The sequence below is a fragment of the Nipponia nippon genome, unplaced genomic scaffold, assembly GCF_047370975.1.
Source record: "Nipponia nippon isolate SJK-2023a ecotype South Korea unplaced genomic scaffold, ASM4737097v1 scaffold_5, whole genome shotgun sequence".
NCBI lineage: Eukaryota > Metazoa > Chordata > Aves > Pelecaniformes > Threskiornithidae > Nipponia > Nipponia nippon.
Window position 1 is genome coordinate 89,022,120 of NW_028262369.1, and position 24,844 is coordinate 89,046,963.

Consider the following 24,844-nt stretch of genomic DNA (forward strand, 5'->3'; position numbering starts at 1 on the left):
GCGAAGGGAGAGCTCGCAACCACCACAGTCCTGTGCAAAGCCAAGGCTCAGCAGGAACCGAGGAGTTAGAAACACTCCAAAGCGTCAGTGGCAACTGGAAAAAACAGCGATCGAAACCCACGACTGAACATATTCCCGAGCTCGCGCAGTGTGTGGTAGGGCTTTACTGCTTTCTGTGCAGTGCATCTTTGCAACCTGCTTGATTTCCCTCTCACTTTTCTCCTGCTTTACTTGATCAAGGAGCTTGACTTGGATGGAAGTGGTGAGAGACTGCAGTGATCCGCACTCTTCCACTCTATGTGCTATTTGCAGCTGAAAGGGAAAAGCTACTTGAGGTGGAAACCTCCTAGCCTGCATTTTGCTACAATGCGCAGCCATATTTACAGTCAGGGAAGCAGATATTGCAAATGGGGCACTGATTTATTTCATACCATGCTCTTGTGAGGCAACCATGGACTGAAGTGGAAGCTCACAAATAGGCCAGCACCATTAGAGGGCCTTAATAAATATTAATATAAGCGTGTGCTTTCCTGCTAAGAAAGAGTGACTGGTGAGCAGAGTGCATGCTGGCAGCTGTGCACAAATTAAGCTTTTCCATTTGCTGAGCTCATGCGTGGCCACAGAATTACACAGGGAGAGGAGATGAGCCAAAGTGGGCAGATGCACCGTTAATGTCGTCACACCGAGGAGTCCATCTAGTCTCTATAATTAACATGAGAAGTGTCTTTGTTTTTCATTTTTACTTTTTGATCTTTTTACGAGTAAGGCTTGGTTTGATATTATTTAGTAAACATCAGGACATGGTGATTTGCCAAAGCACATAATTTACACCAAAGCTGGCAGTTCTTGCCAGCAAAAGAATACATTATACACAAATGTAAGTAATTATATAGCTTTTTCTTTTTCATATTTTCAACTTTTAGGCTTTAATAACTTATAAAGTAGTGAACAACTTTATTTTTATTTACCAACTTACTTTTCATTCATGATTTATAACAAACTTTCTAAGTTTGCAAATTGGATTTCAGTTAAAATGCAGAAAACCTGCACTCTAAAATTACTTTAGTATTAGCTAAGTAAGCTACTTTACTTGTGCTGGATGCAAGAGATTTTTTTTTTTTATCAATCCAAGTATCCTTCTATTCTAAAATGTTTAAAATATTATTTCTAGGTAATAAACTAGACTGATTATTTTTGGTCAACACGTCCTTCCGAATTGTTAATCCCAGTTTTCCACACCCATTTCTTTTTTGTGTATCAGAAGGAGGGAACAAATCTTCCTGTTGTTTTTTTTTTTCTCTTCCAATACTCAGTCCTTTTCTTAATCCTGGGTGTGAACTGATTACACTGACTTTATTGAACCAAATTAACCTAAGCCAAATGGATCATTCCGTTGAGACAGTAAATGTTTGCAAGGGGGGCAGAATCTGGACCTAGTGATAGGTAAAGCAGTATCAAAAGGACATGGATGTACGAGATTTTAATGTTTCCAGTACTTGGTGATTATTTTCCAAACCTTGAAATGTTAAAGTTTTCTGTAAAACGGTATTTTCTTGAATGCATAACTCAGTCATTCCTAGGTCCCCAATGATCAATTGGGTGTTATTTGTTATTGATTCCCAGTGCTATTTTTGATTAAAGTAGACAAGAATTGATCTTGGAACAGTACATAACACTTTTAAATGAGGTGAAAGTTTTTTATGTCCAGAAATATTCACTAAGAGATCTAGCCTAAGTGAATAACCATCTTATGATTTCAGAGTTGAATATAAGTATAAACTGAAAGACTTTTTATCGCTAGCAAAGATAACAGTTGATTTTTAATACAGAATTCTAATTATTTATCTTTAAGGTTTGTAAAGCTAAGAGTTGTTTATACATTGGAAGTCAAATACAAAATAAGTATTTTATATGCAAAAGAAAACAAGACATAAATATATTGGGTCGGATTTAGTTGAGAGAGGTTATTAAATTATTCAGTTCTTCATGTGATATTTAGATAAATAAAGTCTCATTTTCCACTATGCAGCTGATCTCATTAAAGGGGGAAAAAAACCCTTTAATGTTTAAACCATCCTCTAATTCTGAGCAAATCCCTAAGAATGTTCTAAGGAGAGAGAATTCTTAAATCGCTGGATTTTGTATCCTAATTAAATCTCTTGACAGCTCTCCGTATTATGTGCAGCAGTGGCTCAGTGCAATACAGGAGGTGGAGTTCAGCCTTTCAGAGTTCTCCTTTTTTACAAAATAAGGCTTATATTTCCTTTTTATTCTGAGTACTGAGGAGCCCCGTTTCTGGGTGATCCAAGTTCAGTTACTCCTTGGAGGTGTATGTTTTGGGGGTTTTTCTTGGGTGGGAAAGGGAGATGTCCAAAGAAGGGGTGGATGTTGCTAGGAGTGCAACAAATTAGGAGGAGGAGTGGATCCATTTCTGAAGTTGTCTTAAGAATGAAGTATGGGATTTGACTGATAGATTTTTAACTATAAATGGATTAATTAGAGTGTGACTGAGGTCATGTATAAAAAAGGAGCAAGCTAATTAAGTCTGAACAGCACTCCAAATGCCTTGTGTACTGATGACTGGAGATCAAAGGCTAGAGCAAGTTTTTTAAGATTATATTTCTTTAAATGAATAAATGAGCCTTTCTAAGGGTGGACAGGGCATTCTTTTCAGAGGAGCACAGACAATCCAGGCATATTTTTTACCTGGTTGATACGCTTAGAAGTGTCTGGTTTTTAATTGATGCTTAGGTATTCAGATATATTATGCTCCCATGCATTATGGCAGAATAGATTTGTACTTTTGCATTTTCATGCTTAATTTAAATGCCAGGATTTTTCTCCTATGCCTTGGGCTCAATTGTCAGAGATTCTGGAAATTGTGTTTATTATGGTTAGACTGTGTTTCTTGTGGTTCGGCTGCAGCTGCACCAATCCAGGAGTTGCATATGCCCAAAAGACTCATTCGTCCTCCCTTCTTTCGAGGGATGCAGTCAGGTATTCTCCTATACTCTATCCCGCTTCTCTGCTGCGTGCTCTTCTTTCTTTCTGCTGCTACACGGGAGGTGGCTATAGATACACAACCAGATTTGGGGTTTGTGGAATTTTATTGGGGCCAAGTTATAGGCGTCTTGTGTCTCTTTGTAATGTCATTTAGGACAAACTACACCCATGCCTTCTTGTTTTGCACTGGGCTTTTGAAGAGTTATGGATTCAAGGCAATAATAATGCATGATAAAAAGCATCTCCTGTGATGTGCTGAATGCCTGCAATCAGCACTGAAGTCAAGGGAAACTAAGGGCATTCAGCTCAATACAAAGGAGCCCTGAATGTTGGTGAGGATTAGGAGCCTAAGTGCCATCTTAGTTTTTCTTCAAAATTCCATTACTGCAGTTTAAATAGAGATGATGATTTCCCTGAGCAGAAGGAGCCAAACTCGGATACAATCCTGTGCAAGTCAAGAGTCAGTAGCAAGGCAAGTTTTGGGCAGAAGGACAGTTGTACACCTCACTGAAAACTGCTTCTTTCTGTCACAACAAACCTATATAATATAGTTTTCATATGTTGTGTTTGGAGATATTTTTGCACAGTTATTTCTCATTTTTTGACCTTATACAGCATGGTACTTAAACATTGACTTTGGCATTTCCACACATGTGTGATATTGATGTCACTTCTCTGTGTTGAAGTTGAGGGAATTTTTTTCTTCTAGACAAGAAAAAGGCAAGGAGAGGGCTGCTAATTTTTGACAACTCCATTCTAAAATGAGAGCTATTTCCATTTGGATTTTTAAGTGAAAAGAGTTGGGTTTAGCCGCTTGCGGGGGTGGCATAGACCAAATGATGTTTTGAGGTCCTGTGTTTTGATTTTGCTAAGTATGTCTTAGAAGTGACCCAGCCATTCAGAATTACACCATTTAATTCATGAGGTTTATCCCTTTTCCTCTCCTGTGGTTCAACTACCAAAATTTAAAGGATCGTTTAGGACAATGAGAGTCACTGGCTGATGCCCAGGTGGATGTGCAGTCTCCTACTGAGGGTGTTGAAAAGCTGGACAGCAGATGAGGTTTATAAGACACTGCTCCTGGCAGTCTCATCAGTCAGATTTAGGCTGATGTGCAAAGACTTGTGAATGCAATTGAAGGAGGATTTATTGTCCTCCTGCCCTGGATGGCCTGGGGTGGAGTGCTGTTCTCCAGTCTATGGGTTGTTTGCAACATCCCTGTTGCCTCCCATGCATCACAGCACAAACTGCTTCAGTCTGTAATGCTCTTGGAGAAATAGAACCTTTTGATGACAGGAAACATCACTTGATGGATACTCCAAAAGAGGTTTTATTGACCTTGGTGTCTTTTCATATTTTCTGATTTGTTTCTTTTTTGGAAAGTCCTGACTGAGATAATCCATTGTAGAATTATATAGTTTCAGAAATGAGAGTAGCTGCTAGCTGAAGGCTTGAAAGCATCTCCTATTGCCAGATTTGACCAGCAACATAGGAAAATAGGAAATAGCTGGTTCCTCAGCATTTGCCTCCCGTGTGCAGAGGTCTGTGGCCAGAATGAGTTGATGTTTGATGTCTTTCAATTCTCAGCATTGGTTTAAGCCAAGAAGGGCTTCCACCTCACTCTTCGCAGATGGATGCTCTGCAAGCACCTATTTCTTTCTCCACCTCAAAACGGAGCATCCAACAAATGGTTGCAGATGCTGACAGTGGTATTGAGATACTGGTGAGCCCATGGCACAGCATTTGGGACGGTGTTTTTTAAACTTACTCAATAACAGAGGGGCCCTTTGAGTATCCAAATCAATAGCAGAACTCCTAGACTTGAAAAAAATCCTAAATACATCTAAGGACAGATCTGTGTACAAAGAAGTGTAAACATTACCTCGTGTGTGTTGCCAAAGCCACTTAAACAGCATTCCTATATTTGCAAGCAGTTTTTATTTGGAAGACAGATGACTATCAGCCAGTGCTCAAGCCATATCTGCCTTCCTCAGGGCCTAATTAAATGAGATGATGCCTCACAAGCATTTTTATTTCCAAATAAAAATTGCTAGAAAGCATATTATGGACAAAGGAAGAATTCTGTTCCATTCCAAAGGAGATGGAGATGGGATATATTATGCCTGTTCATAGAAATTTAAACTGGGTTATTCAGAGGGGCACAGCATGCAGACAACTGCCTGTATTATGGACCGCTATTACTGTATGTAATAGAAACAAATTCAAGTGCTATTGGATAAAAACATTATGATCTCCATTATTCTAAGACCAATGGCCGTTTTGCCCAGTTCAGGTGCTGTGAAACAGTGTTGGAGTCACTATCTAAGCGTACAAAAGCGTTTAGGTGGCAAAAAGCTGTTTGTTGCTCAGTTGCTTGTCGCATACAGATGAACTCTACAGTAAGGTCTAGTATTCAGGTACATAGCATGAGCAAATCTGTTATAAAATTGGGATGGTATTTCCATTCTCTGCAGAGATGTTAAGTGAAGGTGCATTAGGGACTTTGAAGTTATCAGGAGTTACAGTGGAAAGGACAATTAATTTCTATGTAAGAGTACAGCATTACTCAGCCCCTAGAATCAACTATGTCACTCACAACATCTTAATGAGAAGAGTCATGCCATGGGTGCAACGCGACCTGCTGCTGGACGTACAGCATGTGCCAGCCGGGGAGCCAGAGCAACACACAGTGGGTCCACGTCCTGCAGAAAGCCAGATACCTCACAGATAGGGACGGCAAAGCAAAAAGCCCCTTCCATGCAAAAGCATTTCCAAAAACTCTCTCTCTGAACTTCTAGCAGTGTTGCACTTCTTTTATACAGGCTGGTAATCTGACATGTTTATACCATGCATAACTATATATAGACACACACACATACATATAGTTATGCATGGTATACACATGTATATACGCACACACATGCTGAGTTTTTTCTGGCTGTCTTTCACAACTCTTGACTTTTGCAAGTGGCCTGTACACCACATTTATAACGCAAGTTATGTTCTTTGATTTTTTTTTTCTTGTAATATGGATGAGTTTCTAAGCAATGCTCTCACTGCCTTCTTTGAGCCGTGCTGATGACTAGGACCTTGCTTTAACAAGATACGAGCAGAAACCTGAGTTTGATCTACATAGCAAGTAGTCAAAGCAATCTGAGGTTATTGCATGGAAGAGGTGATGGTTAATGCAGAGCACTCAGGCATGGCTTTTGAAGCCCTGAGCCTTTCTTGTGGTTTTGAACCTTGTAAATGAATTTAGGGCGCAAATCAGAATATTCTCTAGGTCTTTGATTTGCAGGTACACAGAAGCAGAAAGAAGCACAAGTATTCAGCCTGGCTCTTCCTTCTCAAAGGGTGGCACACAAATGGGGGTGCCCTAATTATGCAGGAAGCAAAAATACACCTGCAAAAGGCAGTCGTCCTTTGAAACCTAGCCCTGTGTGAAATGCAAGATGGAAAGGAAATCTGGTTTTGTCAGTGAATTGGGAAAATGTGGAACTTAATGGAACTTAAGAGCAACTGCTCTTATATGTGCTGCTCCTGTTCATCTTTCACAGGAATAAAATTTAATATGATTGTGTTTATTGTTACCTCATAAAGCCAAGCAGCATTTTCGAGTGGAGTAAGTGAATATCTTTGATGGATTGTTTTCCCCCATTGGAATGAAATCCCAGTGAAAACAATAACATATTTAAGGAGTCCTTTGGGAAGCAGAGGGTGTCGGGGCTGGAAAGCCTTCTGCTGTTTCACACTGGTCTGTAAATAAGCTCGCATCTCTCTCCTGACTCTTGATGTCTCTGTCCACCTGGGAAGAGGTTTATTTTTAGGACACTACCTAACAGGACTCTGGAACTAGAAGTAGTTGTTGTACTTACAGGATTTACTTTAGATACTTTTTGAAACTGTGGACATAAATTAGAGTTGTCCTGTCCCTTTTTAGAGTTACTTGGATGTGAAAGTCCCAGTGTATTTCACACCTCCAACTGCTTACAGAGCAGGGTAGCGCGCGTGATGTATGTGTGTGCCAGGGGGAGTTTTGCAGCTGAGAGCTGGAAGCACAGGGAGGTGGATCCCGCTCTCGAGGCATGTAGGCTGCAGGGGCTTCTCCACCTGCCTGCTTCGCTCACAGTGAGGTGGTTCTGGTTTTTTTCTGATGGCAAAAAACCCAGGTGATGGTACTTTTCTAGCTCTCTGCTTTTAAGACTTAGGCACAGACACAGATCGCTTTGACCTTTAAAGGGTAACTTCATTGATTTTAATGGACACTGGCTCTTCACCATCCTTGATCTCTTCAAAACACTTTGAGATCTTCAAATGAAAAGTGCTAAAGGTGAACAGTATTTTCCCTCCTGCACATACTAGAATGACCTGGTTTTCTGCTTAGTGATTTGAAGGGTTGGTACTGTATCACTTGGTAGAAGAGCATTATAATCTGTTCCTGTCTATACAGAAATATAGGTAATTTGATTAAAAAAAAACCAACAAACACAAATAACCTTCACTATTAGTCATCAAAGGTATTAATAAATAGAGCACATGAATCTTACATTGACTATGTGCCTTAAACATTAGAGCTCCCGCAAGATCAGCTTCATTATAAGGACTGACCTGTCTCTCTCTGTGTTGAAATTTTTATGGAATTGTAGCAATGCCCTGAGCAAGGATTACATGGGGGAAGCAGCTTCAATTACGTGGAGATTTAAAGATTTAAAAAAAAAAGACAAAGAAAAGCCAAACCCATTGCTGCAAGATTCATGGGAGGGGGGGAATCTTTTATAAAATGAGAAAATTTAATTAAAAGATTGGGTTTGGAGGCAGCAGGTGAATCAGATTTATAGTCTGAAGATCTAGGACACCCCTGCATCTCTTCAGTCTGGATCACTTGCCTGTTTGGAAAGCAATTTTTGTGCTGTAGATGGTCTACTATTACTAAAGACACAGCTACCATTCATAAAGCAACTGAAACGAAAATGCTAAAAAAACCCAAAACAAAGCAATACCCCAAAACCAGTTTAGGGCAGCAAGGTATCTTGCCCCAGCACCTGCGGGAGGTCAGCTTTGGTTGTGATGTTTTCACTTGTGTCTTGCTGCACTCTCATACGAGGCCACTTTTCTGTTCAACCTCTCAGAGATGTCTGTCTCCTCCCAACAAATCTCTGTAGTGTGGAAGCTAGAGATGAAAATCTAGGTGGTCCTGTCCCCCATCTGTCCCTTGCAGAGTATTGTTCTTTGGTATAGTTATCATTTGCTGCTTCATTATGTTAAGCCTGGGTAAGTGGACACACTGCTGGAGATGAAAGTAATATGAAAGTGCTGTCTTTCAAGGTGTTGAGCATCCTCATGCCCATTAAAGTCAGTGGGAGTTGATAGCACTTAGCACCTCATAAAAGGCATTTAACATCCTGGAGGGTTTGAGTTGTACATTACAAAGCCCCTCAGGGAGGGACTCTGTCATGATTTATTTATCTTTGAATCTCCAATTCCCCTACGGTGCTATATAAATAACAACATGCTTCTGGAAATGCCATTCACAGCCTTGTGTAGTTGACCCATTTATCATAAACTTCTTTGCTACTGTTTGGCTTGAGGGTGCACGGTTCGTGCTCTCAGCATACCGAGCAGGGGGGTGCTGGTGGAGATCTGGGGCACCCAGCCCAGCAGCCTCCCCTTCAGCATCACGCCAGGCCCAGAGGCTTGCCCTGCCCTGGGAGTATGCAAATGCCACGCTCATCATTAAAAGTTTATCTGGAAACTAGTTTATCAAAGAGGTGACCTGCAAATGCTAAAGAACAAAGAATTTCAGGACAGTGTTTCATATGTCTCAAAGACTGAGCAGGTGAATCTCCATTCATGGCTTGTTTTCTACCTGTCCTCATTAATGGGCTCCCAGCCCCTGATTTGGGTGGCTGGTGCAGAATACACTCCGCTGCCTGTATCGTGGCATTGGGGCAAGTGCTCGTCCTCCACCGCTGAACATTACTATGTTTTGCCACTGGTTTCATCCGAGTTTGGTTTGAGTGGTGTAGCTGACTAGCTTACCCTTGCCCTCGGCATCCTGCTTCCAGCCTGTGGTGGGGTGTCATTGGTACTAAGTGATGATGTTGGCTTTCCCCTGGGAGGCTGGGTCCCTCCAGGTGATCTACACAAGGTGCATCACTGCTCATTTCCATGAGCTTGATCAAGCAGCCATGTCCCCAGGTGGGAGCATGTGAGACCTGCTGTCTAGACTTGGAGCAAAGGAAAAAAAGAAGATAAAATCTGACATCTGTTCTGTGTCAGATGCCCTCCTTATCCTGCTGCTCAGCATGGCGACTGAATTACAGATTTACTGCAGAGAATGAAGGCTCCCCCTTTCAACACCACCCCATTGATGCATGTTTAGAGGACTAATTTGCTAGCTCTTTCAGATAGAAAGGTCAAATATTCCTTTGTTCGTAGCAAGTGTGTCCTCAGCGAGCGCAGAAACCCTTGGAGTGGTGCTGCCGCTGCCTTCAGCCCTGGGAGCGCGCAGGGCAGTGAGGACACTGGCTTCTGTAGGTACTGGTATGCGTCTCTGCAAAACTGCATGTGATGCATCTTTGTTTTTACAGGGAAGGGGAAAGAGTTCGTATTGACTTCAGTGGGGCAGGGGACAAATTTCAGGCTCAGTTCTCTGCAGCTCGAGATGGCCATATGCTGTCAGTTAAGCGTGGTAGGTCACAATGCAACCCAGGCACTATTAATGCTGTGTCATCTCTGTGACCCTCCTTAGAGCTGCTCACCCATCCTCAGCTCAGGATGGAGCTAGTCTGTGGCTTATGCACAGCAGTGAACGCAGCTGCTCAGGAAGGAGTTTTCCACTCATTTTGGCACATTTTCTGTTCCCCAGTTTGGGTTGTCCTGGTCCTTGGTTAACTTAGATTTTTGATTTTATATTCTGCTGTTGCTTCCTTGAGGCGTATGTGGAGGCTGAGCAGAGGCGCCGTTTTCTTCTAGCCATAGCAGCCCCACCATTTCAGCAACAGCAGGAGCTCCAGAAAAGCTTTTATACATAGATTACAAGAGGATTGCTCCATACTAAAGTGCTTTCTGATCAATGGCTATCAAGGTCAGCTATTACTCTGTAGAAATTTCAGACCTACTTGTTAAATTAGGAAATATTTTAGGCATGCAATCCTGGAAGTGCTACAGATCAGGTGTGCACACTCCTCTGGCAGGAAAAGCTTCCAATCTACCTCCGAAATACTTAGATCGGTTTTTCAGTTGTTTTACAGCTTTCTTTTTCCCTCTTTATTACATGTTCATCACCAATTAAAAAAAGGAGAATCTAAAATCCAAAGTTCACTTCTGTGGTCAAATAATTTTTTTTCTCATGTGGAAGAGTTTTGCTGCTAAATGCGTTATCTGCTGCGGGAGACAGAGCTGACAGGCTCTGGGCTGGGAGTTTGACTGTTAAATCCCACTGACAAGGTTGTTGATGACTTTGACAGATAGCATGGCTTTTATGTTGTGGCTCAGCCTCACATTCAGATTTTCTTACCCTCATAATATCGCGATCTTCTCACGAGGAGATGCTCTGACAAGCCGAAATATTATTTCAGTGACTGCCTGCCACGCACACCTGCTTATCAAAAATACATCCTTTCAGCTTTCTCTGTAACTATGCGATGGGATGGGATGGGGAAGCCCGCAAGCTGCACGGCAAGGGTCGGGGGGCTTGCGTGGGGACATGCTTGTTGATGAACAACCCTCCCGCTGATGTTTTTTCAGAGGCTTTTCTTTAACGTTACCCTGCAAGGGAATTCAGGACCACACAGAGGCCATGGGATGCCCCGGGGCTGGGATACATCACTGGGTGACGTGATACCCAACGTGTAAATGCAGAAAAGGGGCCCAGGGGTAAACCGCTGTGGGTTGCACACCCTCCTCCCCATGCTGAAGAGCCCTGAATAGCAGGAGATTTTCTACTGCTCTTATGCAAAGGGATGGGTTCATCCATGGATTTTGGAGACACTTCTCCCACAAGACCCTGGCAGCCATCTGCTACACAACCCTTCGTCTCCCCATGCAGCCATTTCAGCTCCACGGCTGGTGGCTCTCACCCTCGGCACAGGAGCTGGCGCTGAGCCGGCTTCTCTGCTGCGGCACATGGACTGCCATGAACAGGGGTAGGTGGTCCCACCAGGCATCTGAAGGGTACACATCGGAAAAGCAACAGAATGAGACGAAGGGAAAACCACCCAAGTGTGGGTGCTGGTCCATGAAAATATATATGAACGGTGTCATGATGGCTGTCCGGGCTAGTCTTGCACAAAGTACGTTGAGCTTCATCTCTGCCTGTGACGTTACTTCCCAAGTAGCTCACAGCCTCCTCTGGTCATGCTTTGTGTTGGATTTTGGAGAAAAGTAAAAAGGCTGCTTTTTCTCCTTTTTCTGTGTAGGGGATTCAAATCTGCAAAGTGCTTAGTTTTATTTAGGCCTCACTTGTGCCAGTGAATGAATTAGAGAGTCGCGGTGATGCAGCTGATTTCTATGCATTGGATGTTGTAATGTAGAAAAATGCATAGCGTTATCCCATGCAAAGACTGGTGCTTCAAAGTATGAAAGGATCCCACGTAGGGGTTTATCTCCCCACGCAAATGCGGTGCAGGGTTGCGCAGCCAGGTAGCAGCTCAGTGGAGTCTTTCCTTCCTCTCCTCCCTTTTAAAGTATCAACCCCTTGTGCTGCAAAGCCAGATGGCAGACTCGATGGCTCCGCAGCCTTGCTCCCTGGTGAAGCTCTTTCCCTATGATGCGATCTCTCTCATACTGTGGGCCAGATCGTAAGCTGGGACAAATCAGAACAGCTCCCTGGGTTTCACTGAAGCGATGTGAAATTACAGCCGCTGACTCCAGCTGCTCAGGATCCGGCCGGTACCAAACAAAGAGCCCAATGAAAACCTTAGCTCATGGAGATGGCTGCCAAAAATTCAGATAAACAGCTGTAGATCCAAAAGCAAATCCGGGCTATGATTTCATTGCTCACCATTGTACTGTTGTACCAGTGCTTTAAAACCTGATGTTGTGATAAATGCAGTAAAAGTGCTGGCTACGCCTGCACAAATCCCCTTCCAAACCCAGGGCCTCGCAGATCTGCGCAGACGTACCTAAAGTGAAAATTTGGCTCTTGGCTTTCCACCGCATGCCTTTGCTGCCTACCGTTGGCTTCCTTTGACAGGCGCCAGCTGGCCCTTTGCCTTTTGTCTGGCTTGGTTTTGGTGAGCAACACTTTACCTCCATGCTGTAGGTGGACAGCAAGTTATGACGTGTTTATTCTTGTTGAACTGGTGAAACACTCAATTGGGAGAAAAGCTTACCAGTCAATTTGGTAGGAACAGGACCGTTTCTCAAGTTGTGCCATTCCTGATATAAAATCCATGAGTCCCCTCACACCCGCAGGAGAGGCTCTGGGGTACATCTGCATGCAGGGTTTTGGAAGATGCCCACCAAGCTGTGAATGAAGGGCTCCAGTTGATTTCAGCACAGCTTTGGTCCCAAAGCATCCAGGGTTTCTGGCAGCAGGCTTCTTCCAGCATCACACTTTATATATATACATAAATATATATATTGGATCTCACTTAGTCATGAGTGTTTTTCTTTTACAGGAAGGAGGAGATGCACAGAAAGGAAATGTAATGGCTGCATATAGGAAAAATGTTACTTTCTTTGGCTTTAAAATTTGAGTTCCTACTAACCTCAGGAATATTCCTCCTCCCACTGGGAGAGTCAGGTTTTGTCTGGGTATCATGTTGTCTGTCCACATTTATTTTGGATCCAGAAGAAATTATTAAAAGTGATTGAAAAATCAGGCTTTGAAACAGTTGGTATAGAAGTGTGAGACCTGTCTATCACCTTCCATCAAGAAAGTCTTGGCACCTCTCTCTCCATCTGACAGTTCTTCTTACCATGCTTCTGTAAAACAGAAATGCTGGCTGCTGTGGTAGGGTAGCACAACCTAGCTGATACCAGCAGACATGCCGTGCTCACCATGTGACCTCTTGGCAAGTACCCTCATTAGAAAATTAATCCTTTTAAAAGAGAATTAAGGAGACTGGAGGGTACCACTGTGCCCTGCAAAACATACTCGTCTCTGGGATATGGTCCACAGAAAGCCTTTCTCTACTTTTTATAAAGGAGGTGCTGTCTGTTCTCCATCATTGGCCTGTTTAATTTTTTTGGTGTCACCAGTGATGCTTTCTTGATCAACATCCTGCACCATCATGAGGGTAGCTGGGTGTAGTCCTTTCAGCTATTTGTTTTCCAGCATTATCCCCCCTCTCTTCTGTTCTCAGAAGTGAGTGATTGACCTATTTTCTTGTTTCTTCGTGTCTCTACATCTAGTCTTCCCCTGTGTTATTATTAGCAAGCTGAAAGTGTCACTCACTAATCTAGGAAAACAGCCCTGTCCCAAAGAGGTGTAGCCATATGCCTGAGTGCCTTCTCGAGTTTAGACCTAAATCCATGGCCTTCTCCTGCTGTCCTCCGCTGAGAGAGAGCTGTTTCCAAACTAGGACTCATGTCGCAAACCTGAGGCCGCTGCAGGATCAGTATGCAGAGTTGGTCTGGCAGCCCCAAGCCGTGATTAGGTTAGAGACTGGGATTCTGAGATGTTAACTACTCTGCTAAACAGCTCATAGGCAGCTGAGCGGCTGCAGGATGGGAGCAGCAAATTTGGGCTTCATGCTGACACAGCCTTACAATAACCAAATGTCACAGGCACAGAACACCTCTATATACAATAATATATATACAGCTTTATATACAATAAGGAAAATTAGCCCACATATGTTACTTTTTCCCTTACCTGATAAGTTACCGCATATCTACACTGTCTTCTCCACTTGCTGTCATTGATTATAGAGATGGTACTTGCCTGCTGAAAACCAAGTCAACGAGATTGGCTTATTCATCCTGGGTCTGTATTCATTGTCATCTCCCTACAGGGAAAAAAATAGGTCTGTCCACCTTGACATCCCTCCTGTGAATGTGTGTCACTCTTTATTCAAGTTACTGCCAGTAACTTTTCCCAGCACTAAGGCCACGCTCAGGGAGCCTGATGTTCTCCGCTCTGTCCTGAACCTGAGCTCTCCCAGTCTCTCGTCTGCTCCTCATGGGGAGTTAAAGGGCTTCCACCATACAAGTTCTTCTTCACACTATCGCTCCTGCCTTGCTGATCCTCCTGACTCCTTCAGATCATTGTCTGATTTTAATTGTTCTTATCCCTTTTTTCTTTCATTTGACATACTCGAGTGTTGCCTAGCATTTCATTAATTTTTCATTTTCTGCCCCCGGGAAATTTCTCTCCATTTTTGGCATGTTTCCCTCATTCTCCCCGCAGAACACTGAGTCAAAGAAATCATTTAGTTTCCTAGCAATATCCGCCTCATCTGTCATCAAGAGATAAAATTACTAAAACAATGAACAAAAGGTTAAAAAAAACCTGGATGTCTCCAACTGCCAGATTGTAGGTCCCTGCAGTCAAATACTGGTTGTGTGTGTATTTTCCCTGTATGCCTTTACATTTGTCTCCTGCCCACTCCCTCCCCTGTGCTGAAACAGCTTGGTTTGATCTGATCCATCTTTCTTGTCTGGAGAACTGGGTGGAAACCTCTCCTGAAAGCATCATTTTTACTGATGGGGCAGCTGGAAGGTTTTTTTGGGCATGTCTCTCTGTTGACTGTCATTAAAAGGCAGCATGGAGTGGTTTGTAGCACTAGAAGTTTTATTGGGATGCTTGTGAGTGGGAATGGGCAACGCCTTTGCCTTCTCTAAGCATGCAGGTAATGCTCAAAACATTGGGCGGGCAAAGCCAAAAGTAAGGAGGCACAAGAGGTGGGTCTACTTAGTGGAAAAAGAGGAAATTCTTGTTTTCTTATTATTCATACTGTAAATGAAAGTGTTTTTCTTGGCCAGCAGATTATACACAGCACAGTTATTATTAGTGCTGAGGACAAGGATTTCCAAGTGGATATACCTACTGTCTATGGGTACAGAAACTCCGTTGGATGGCAGTGGCTTCACAGGTGTGATGTATGTAGTGAATGACTGACCGCTTCCTCTGGTTTGCCTTCTGGGTCTTGTTCTTAAAGGTGGCGTGCTGCAAGGTCCTCATGGAGCTGGGTTTGGGAGGAAAGCGCCAGGGCCAGGCTCTGCCCGCTGTTGGGTGGGTGTAAACCCAGAGATCTCGGGGGAGTTACACCGGATTGACACCCGCGTAGCTCAGGTGTCCTTTCTTCTAACTAGGAGTCAGTTGAAGATCTTTAAATCTTCAGAGATCTTCAAGTCTGAAAATTATCTTTCAGGTTTTTCACAAGCATTATGTTGTAAGAGTAAATTTGAACAAAAAGTTGTCTGAGTCATCTAAAATTTATACTGGGGAGATTTTGTTCAACAGAATGAGACTATCTGATACGTTTCAAACAGCTGTCAGGCTGAAGCTTGCTTTTATCCCAGATGTGTGAATTTCCAGAAATGTTCTTAAGTGGATTGTTCATCCTGAGTGCTGTATGAAATTCTGTCCTGCTATTGCCATTGAAGGAAACAAATAAAGAAGTAAAAGGCTGTGTGGGGGGTTTGCAGGGCGTCTTCTGCTTCCCTAGAATGGATACGAGTCATAAGGTAAAGGGGAAAAGGGGAGAAAACCTCTAATTTTGTGTCAGTCTTGAGAGTTCAGCTTTGGGCTTCTGGTAATTTTGGTGGTTATTTTAAAGGTGGAATCCAAAAAGTGTTGAAGTGTGTGATGGCTTTGTGATGTGTTAGTACCGGCATTGAAAAAGGTATTTTTCAAGCAAATATCTTTGTGTTTTGTGTTCGAGCTGCGGTTCAGTTTTCACTCTTTGAAGATCTTCTCCTCTGTGCTCCTCTGGGTTGGGATTTTCTCTTTTAATATGTGACAAGGACCTCTTCCTGATTGAGAAAAGGCCATGACTGTGTCCTTGTAGTCCATTGCTTTCCATATTGTTTAAGCACATGCTTAAATAACCGCGCTAAGCAGAGAAGTATTACCAAATCATGACCTTTATTTACAGACTATGTAAATATTGGTAACCATCAAGTTTATATCATGAAGTCAGAGGAAAGACTTATGTCTGGTCACTGATTGTCCAGAAAGCATGTGTGTGGTCTATCCTTTACAGCTCGTGGCCGTACTCTGTTATGAATTTGCCAGAAGAATCAGTATTTTTAAAAATGCCTATTTTTCCAAACTGCTATGGGAGCAGTCCTAGATCACTTTCTATTCCATAACTCAGGTTAGTAAAACACTGTAAGTTTGCTTTTCTCATTTTAACTTGATGACCTGTGATGAACAAAAATTGAGCGAGGTATTCCAGCTTATTTCCCATGTGCATTTTAATTCTGCATCTAATGCAGAATCCATCAATTCATACTTTTCTTAAATCAAGAGTTGCTATTTAATTTTTCCAGATATTTCAGCTGTTTCAAATTTGCTCTTTTAAATGCCTACTAAAGCATCAGGATGACAGTTAGTCAACATTTGGAAGTCTGTTTTATGGAAAATTTTGACATTATCAAATTCGTTTTCTTTCAAAATTAGAATAAAACCAACCTTGTTTGAATTTCCCTTTGGAACAGAATTTGCAGTGCTAGAGGTGAAACACTGCTCCTTCCACCAAAATTAAAACTGGCAGAGGGCTAAAAAAGGCTACGGGAATCAAACCCCATCTATTGGCAGCACAGAGGGAACTCCACTACTTTCTAAAAGATGAAGCAGAGGGATTGCACAGGAGACCTGAATTTAAAATCCATCTCCTTGGTGTGTGCCCATTATCGCTATTGCTTAGTTGCATTTAGCTTCAGTGCCCATCAAGGCCCACTCCCCGTCCCTGCAAACGTGGCAGATGGGGACAGGGACCGGAGAACAGCAGGACTCTGAGCAGAGCACCAATTAGGCAGGCACTAAAAGCACCTTTCTGGAAGACCTGTCCAGACAGTAGACATCCCAAGGGGACAAGGGTTTGTCTTTTTGCCTCCTCTCTCTTTTTCTTGTTTTTAAATGAACAACTCCAGTGAACTGTAGTATGCATCACCAGAAGAAAATATATGACTCCTTTTACATTTTTATTCAAAGGAATTGGGACTCCAAGGTGGCATTTCTAAGTCTCTAATGAGCAGGTTTATAACATGCGTGAGCATATGTATCCCCTAGTATAAAATCTCTACATCATGCCAGGGTGCCCACACCGTAAATGTCATTAGTGCCTTGTATGTTAACAACCCCAATTGTTTTCAGTGATCTGTTGTGAATTGTTAACTGAGGACACTGGCTCTTAACAGGAGAAGTTGCACTAATTGCCCAGTTTTCACAGATTAGCTAAAACCTGTTGGCCTTTTGAAGTCTGTGTGTGTGTATATAATCTTTGTTAATGGCATATAGATCATTAATAGAGCATTCAGCTGTGCTAGCATCCTCTAACAGGGACTACAGCCCTTAGTAGGTACTACCAGTGAGTTCCTGGAAAAGATAGCCAGATGATAACTTGACTCTGGCTGTACTCTCTTTATGTTCAGAAGATCCTTTAAAAAAAAAGACACTACAGGACCTCACAGTTTAGTATGTGTGTGAGCCCTTGTTTAGCTTTGAATTATTTGGGATCTCATTTCTTGGAATCTAGGATCACGTTATACAAACACACTTCAGCCATAAATGCTGCAGATTTGTAGAAGTGGTTACAAAAACCCGATGCTCTGAAGTGGTGAAAGACCTTCTTTGGTGCTTTAAATGATGTCTCAGTTATTTGCAGCTGGTGAAATCCAGCTATAAAAATGCTTTTCTTAATGAAAGAAAATTCTGTAGTAATTAATTCTGACATCTGTAAAGCAACCCAGAATATCAGCCATCTTCAAATTAACATGAGATACAAATTTCTGGTTACTTGCAGCTCTTTCCTCTTTTTTTCTCAGAGATACGGGACGTAGAAAGCCAAAATAATTTGCTGCTCATCTGACTCTGCAAGATGCATTTTTGCAGTTTCAGGATGAGGCCATGATGAAAAAGCTATTTCAGCATGACTCTGAGCTTCACCTCTGGTGTTTGCTGGCTGCAGTGGCTTCAAGTTGCTGTAACAGTTGGGTGCTATTGTACATGCGAGTTTGTTTTCACTTAGGTCATCTGCAAGACTCAGGCGATTGCTGTTGGCTTTCAGATTTTTTTGGGGGCAGAATTACGTACTTCAGGGACTCTTATAGGAGGTGTTGATCCCTCTGAAGAGCACTCACTATTATCAAACCGCTTCTGAGGGCTGGTGGTAATTAAACAAGCCCTCGTGTGTTCATGTCACTTCTTTGAACTTACTACTACAGATTTTAGGTGAGTAGGATCCAAAAACAGATGGAAATGTTTGTGAGGTGTACTGATGAAGTGTGAGCATTTGTCCTTGAATCACAGGCAGAATTTCTCCATAGGAAGATCGTAGAGATGATCCAGGATGGTAGAGCCATTAACAGATAAAAATGTGCTGACCAGCTCTCTTATTTCTTGAGTACAGCTGATAGGGGATTTTCTAATCTTCGGCTCCATAGGCTGTGCCGTTACTTTGGACTTGTCAGCGTAAAGATCTCATGGGAATAATTTAATGGCAAAGGGGAATTTGGACCAGAAAATCAGGAAAAACAACTTAGGGTACAGAAAGCATTTCTCTTGCTGAGCAGCTACTAGAGCGAATCCCTCTGCTACTTGGTTCAGCACTTCCCCACCTATGGTAATTTTGTCCTGCTGTATTGAACCTGATTGTAAGGTCCTCTGAGCCAGGCTTGTGATGGTGATTTCCCTGTCCAAAGCATCAGTCCATGCTGCTCTGTGGTGACAAATAGCAAAGCTGACAGGAGATGCCTCGACCCAGGGAGATGCACTGGCCAGCAGCGAGCCCTCCTCGAACCGCCTTCCTGGAGCTGCAGGATGCCAGAGGCTGGGGTGGGAGCACGGAGGGAAGGAGCCCAGCAGACAGGCATGTTGTACTGGGCACCAGTCTGCAAACAGCAACGCGATGGTTGCAGGCAGAAAATGAGCCAAAGTTTGGGGAACTTTGTTTTTAAAGTAATAGGGGAAATAAAAGGTTCTTTTTTGGCATAAATTTGGGTTAAACTCAGTTTCCATCAGCCTGTGTTAAAAGAGCAATTGTGACTCCCTCATACCTGTTGCATAGATTTTTTCCAAAGAAGCCAAAAAGTAATAGATTTGGAAAATGTAAGACCTTGCAGTGCTTGTGTTTTGATTTATGGCTTCTAATGTCAAAGGAAGCAATACTGTGTGAACAAATTATTCAGAGATCAGAAGAAGTCGGGAGGAGGGGGAGAGGGGGGAAACAGGAGACCACTAAAGAAATTTGCCGAAGAGGCATCTAAAGTGATTCCTGTTTCCCCGCGGAGGGCTGGGATAAAGTGTGCAGCACTGAAACGCAACTGAGCAGGTCGCTGATGTATGTTCAGCAATGCAGAAGGAGGAGGCAGAAATGGAGAGCAGAAATGTTGTTAAATGCGGGGGGAAGGAGGATGGTTGGTGTTTGGGGGGGGGAGGATTTTTTTGTGTGTTATGCTGTGCTGCTCTTAGAGCGGTGGGAATTATGAGGCTGCCTGGTACCACAGCAGGTCTATTGAGGACTCCAGTCTGAACCGGTACTTTAGCATTCATGATACATAGACTGAACTGTTGACAGTCCATTCAGCAGGGCAAGTGAAAAGGACAAAACTGCCCTGTGTTCTGCTCAGCTGCACTGCTCTCTGTTTTGGACTAATAGCAAAACTCCCCTCCAACAGTAAAAGTAAACTCCCATCGCAGTGTAAAGTCTGATTCTTACTAGCAGTGGATTCAGCAAGCCTGATATTCCAGCTGCTGAAGTGTGGGGTGGGATGCCAGAACGTTATGCTCTCAGAATTGCAGGTTGAAAGAGTTTGTCATTTGATAATCCGATCTATACAATTCTCTTTAATCTCTTTTCCTAGTGGAGTCATTAAGTACATGGGAATGTTTGGCAGAGAAATGATGGAGTGTGATATATCTTATTTTGGGAACTGACTTTCCTTTTTAATAACAATGAACACTTTTTCCGCCCATCACTTTTGTGACTGACACAGGAGATGTAGTAGAAGTCCTGTTTAGAAGAAGTGTTAGGTCAATCTGCAGCATTTCCTACATACAGAAACAGCTAACATCATTGTCTGGATAAAACACTCGGATTTACAGCCAAGTGCTTGTTTGAACTTCCTAAGCGTGCTGAAAGATTGATTTTAATGGAAACAGGACCTGCTTGCAGCACTGACAAAAACACCTCTTTGCTTTAGTGGGAGCAGGAGGAGGATGCAAAGGGGATAAGATATAGAAAGCTGTGCCTGATACGACACTAGGGATGAGATTTTGCCAGTGGGAGCAGACGTTTTGAGGGTTTATATTTTCAAGTTACCCTACTGGAGCCTCCTAACAAGAGGCTAGGTTTAGAGCATGCTCATCGCTTGTCTTCTTGAAATCTCTACTCCTTAAGAGGTCTCCTGCAGTTGCTAAGAAACTAGGTTCCCCAAATGGACATCCCTTTGAAAATCCTGGTCTATTATCAGAAACATTTGTGGTATTTCAAAGCAGCCACAAAATGCTCAATAGCTCTTTTTGTTATTTTTGGTTTGCTGCTATGGGCAAGAACAAAAACAACCATCGTTTCTCATAGAGACACCTGACAGTTGAGAAATTTGGCACAGGAAAGGATGTCCGTCATCGCTGGGCTTAGGAGGATGGTGCTTCTCTCATAATACAAGGAAATCGGTCCACGTACACAGGGCCAACATAACACAACCCCACCTCACTCAGGTCTCTTTTCCAAGCCTGCATGGCTAACACTGGTGAGGGGGGACTGTGGGCACAGAGCAAGGAGCATCTCCATCCTGAAGCCATATCCAGCTGTTGCTGCTGAGGCTCTGCTTTTTCACTGTCCTGAATATCTCCATTCCAGACCCAAACTCCTGCAGGGAACGGGCTTAAGGAATAATTCCCGGATGGTAGAGTTGTTCTTGTGGTTACAGTGGCAAAGTGACTGAGAGGTTGGCTCAAACGGGGCTAACTTGACCATTAGTGACACAGCAGGCTGGGACAGTCATTTCTCTTGCCTAGAAGATGACAATGGCTCTGCCAAGCTTTTTACTGTGGTAGCTTCTCAAGTGCACTTATAGCTGCTTGATTATCTGTACACGCCACTGGTGTTTGGCATGAAGACATCCTCATGTGAGCGGTCCCCAAAATGCTTCTCTGCTTCTCCGCTCTGCGCTCACAAAAGTGGCAAGGCATCATCACCCTTTGCACTAACAGTTTTGTGTTCTTCCCTGAGAAAACAGCCATTGTTTAAGCCTATCATCGATCTCTAGCTTCCTCCCTTTTTTGTTTAAAGACATGTAATCTTCAAAAATATAAATGAAGGGTCAACTTCTCTGATTTATACACTCCACGCTACCACCTGGTCCTGAATCTGTAATCACTCCATGTCAAGATTTCCCATCTCTTTTGGAGGGTGGTTCTTGCATGGGTTGTATGTATTGACTTGGCCTTGTAATGATGTATTTGCTTGCAGTATGTTATTTAGCTGCTAGTTATCTTTGCGTACTGTAGAGAAATTCAGACAAGATTTGCTACTTGGTAAACAGGAAGGCAGGGTAGGAACCAAAGCTGTTTTATTCACGTCAACTCCTTTAGGTATTTTCTTCAACAAATGCCTTCTGTTTAAGAAAACAGCATGACAGGAGTAAAATGGGAACAAAGTGATCATGAATTTTCAGTTTGGGCAAGAAATTGCATACTGCTTTTATTCCAGATTCTGGATTTGAATATTATCTTGTCTGGAAAGGTTTGATGAGGTTTTACTGCCAAATATCAGCACATTCTTATCAACCCCACACCCTGTCTTCTGATCACCGTGGAAAAATGGATCAGTCAGGCCTGTTTTGTGTCCAAAAAGGCAGTTTATAACTTGAGCAAGTTAGTCTGGAATAAAGAATTATGGTTTGGGTGTATGTCTTCCTCATCTGCATGAATTTACAACATCCATTTGAACTGGCACTGAGTTATAGTCTTTAAAATAGCATAGGGCATTTAACTGAAGAGGGCTGACAATATGCAAGGAATAATAGGCTGTGAAAGGAATAATTGGTTATGAGGTTACATTGCTAGAGGTTTTCTTTTTCTTTGTAATTTGCCTTTGAGCCTAAGTTAAATTTCCTTTTCTGGGCATATAAGATAAGCAGTAGTTATTGGTCTTGTTTGAAATGATTTCTTGATTTCATTAAGGGTCCAAATCATCATTCTGGAAAAAGAGAGACACAGGCCCTGTGCACAAATCACACTGTGCCAGAACTGTCGGTCTGTAATGATGCATCAGCCTCAGACTCGTGGATTCCTTCCTTGGTTTCCAGATCTCCTTGCTATACTGGTTTCTTCTCTGGAATCCTTTTTTTTTTCTTTTTTTTTTTTTTTTTCCCTAAACCCACTTTCCACTATAGTATCATCCTAGGATAGCCACTGGCTCTTAGGTGTCTGTAATACAGATATGACATAGATCCTATCCACGCATCTAGAGGAAGTGGGCCGTGAATTTTCTGTTTCCCATGAGTTGGATATTGGGGCATAGCTGTAAATGATGACTCAAGTAACTGACAGGTAAGTTACTAGTCTGTCTGTAAGCAGAGAGAAAGGGGAAGAAAAAGAAAGGACACTCGTGTTCAACAAATTATTCTGAAGCTCTTTCCCATCATCTTAATTGTTAGTTCCTCACGATTTCCTTCCATAAGTAATTATGAAGAAAAGTCATGAATTATAACTTAATTTGCCCCAATTAATGTTGAATGATCAGTGCAGTTTGCAGAATTGAGTGATTCAGCTGCACTAATGGATTGTGGTGAAAATGGGTTTCTGTCACGTTATATAATGCTCTGTTATTGTCTTTAGCTCAGCTCATGTCATGCTAGAAAATCTCTTGTTTGCGCTTGCTTGGAAGCTGGAGTCTGTCTCAGTTTGCCAAGCAAATTACGTGGGTTTTCTTCTCAGTGCTGTTAGCAGGAATCCTGACAAAGTCCAAACCAGGAAATGGAGGAATTTCTTATTCAAGGGTTATCTTTATGGCAAAAAAAGGGTATGGACTCATTACAGATGAGTGTATTTGCTGTATCCTTCTCTAAGTTCATGATCTTATGTATTAATTTCCAGGACTACCAATTTCCCAACTGTTTTGAGATCTGCAAAAGCCATTGATAAGAGTTTATTTCCTGTCGTGGGACCAGACTCTGTTTCCAATTACCATCCTACAGTTTTATGTGCAACAGATTATTGACTATTTAGAAGACAGGATAAAAAAATCTCTGTAAAAATTTGATCCTTTTAACTCCTGCCACATTCAAATTATCTTCTTTTGACTTTTAATCATGCAATTTAGCAGGATAATATTTTCATTAAAAAGCATGAGAGTCTTCCTTTCTCACGTTCTCTTTTTTGACTCGTCCTCAATTTCACTGATTAACTGTCTGTTTTTAGCCCAGTTTTCAGCTGGAAAGGCCTGGCAGTTCTGAGCTATCACGCAATCTTGTTCTTTTAGGGAAGTCCTATGTATTCCATTACATTCCTATAAATTCTGGCTGGGTTAAAGGAAGAACATGGGGTAGCTAGATTACCATGTTTTCAAGCAACAATGTGTATCTGCGGCTTGAGTAAAAAAGTATGCAGCCTGAATAAATGATAAGCATTGTCTCCCAGATGGCACAAGTTCCCTAACAGGAATCTCCTATAAACAGATATGGCTCCAGCCTGGAGAGCTCGGAGATGAGCACGTCTCTTTATGACTCGCTGACTGACTTTCGGTACAAGTCCTCTCACAATAAAATCTGGGTCTTGGCCTAAAAAAGGCCTTGGAAAGGCCTTGGAATTTGGCCTTCCATGCCAGAAGAGCATGTGGCCAGGACCTGTTGTGGTGGAGATGCATTTGAGATCTTGGATGCTTCTCCTGTCTGGAGGAACAGATTTGACTCACAGCTACAACTCCTGTGTGAGACATGGTTTCCCTTGCAGGAAAGTGGGATGAAGGACAAAGATCATCTAGTCATTAATATCTTCATATAACATTTCTCTGCTGCCCATTGTCATTTTTTCCCCATTTTTGGTATGAATTTCTTTTGAATTTCTTTGGCCACATTATTGGTTAGCTGACCCAATTTAAAATCACAGACTTCATCAAACCCAGTATTTCCAGAGTGGGAAGCTGTAGTGCCTCTGATGAGTCTCCTCTTTAGCAATATTGATTTTGGTCTAGACATGACTCTCTGACTGGAAGACTGGGAGCGGGGGAGTCTGTCTTTTCTGAAGCTGTCTTTGGTTTTTAGCCACACGTCAAACACCGCTGACTGCGAGCTTCCTCCCCATGCCCTGCTTAGCACCTCACATGCAGCCATATGAGACAAGCACTTTAAATGAGAGGTAATTTGGTGTGAGTGCTGCTTCACCTGAGTCTCACCTGAGTTGAGACCAATGACTGATTACTCTGGGTTTCAACGCGTAGGTCTTCCTATTGAGGACCAAATTTTCATCCTCATTTCACTGAAAATCCCACACAGAGTTGGGGTATATGTCTTAAAAGTTGAAGGTGATAGTTTTGGCAACCAGGTGTTCTCGCTTCTGCAAAAAACATCTTACAAAAGACTTGTGCTTGTTGCCCCACACTGCAGCTCCTTTTTGCAACTGTATTGTCAGCTTTCAGGCTTATAGATAGAGAAATTATATGCTCCAGTACCCAGGCGATTAAGTACGCAGTGTCATGTTTTATTTTCAAATCTGCCAAATTTT

The 24,844-nt window shown here is 42.5% G+C and overlaps 1 protein-coding gene across 12 annotated transcripts in view; it reads left to right on the forward strand.

Annotated features, from left to right (window-relative positions):
• The window catches only part of KALRN (kalirin RhoGEF kinase), a 532,514-nt gene that overhangs the window by 122,648 nt on the left and 385,022 nt on the right, over nucleotides 1-24,844 (forward strand). The gene's annotated exons all lie outside the window — the stretch shown is intronic.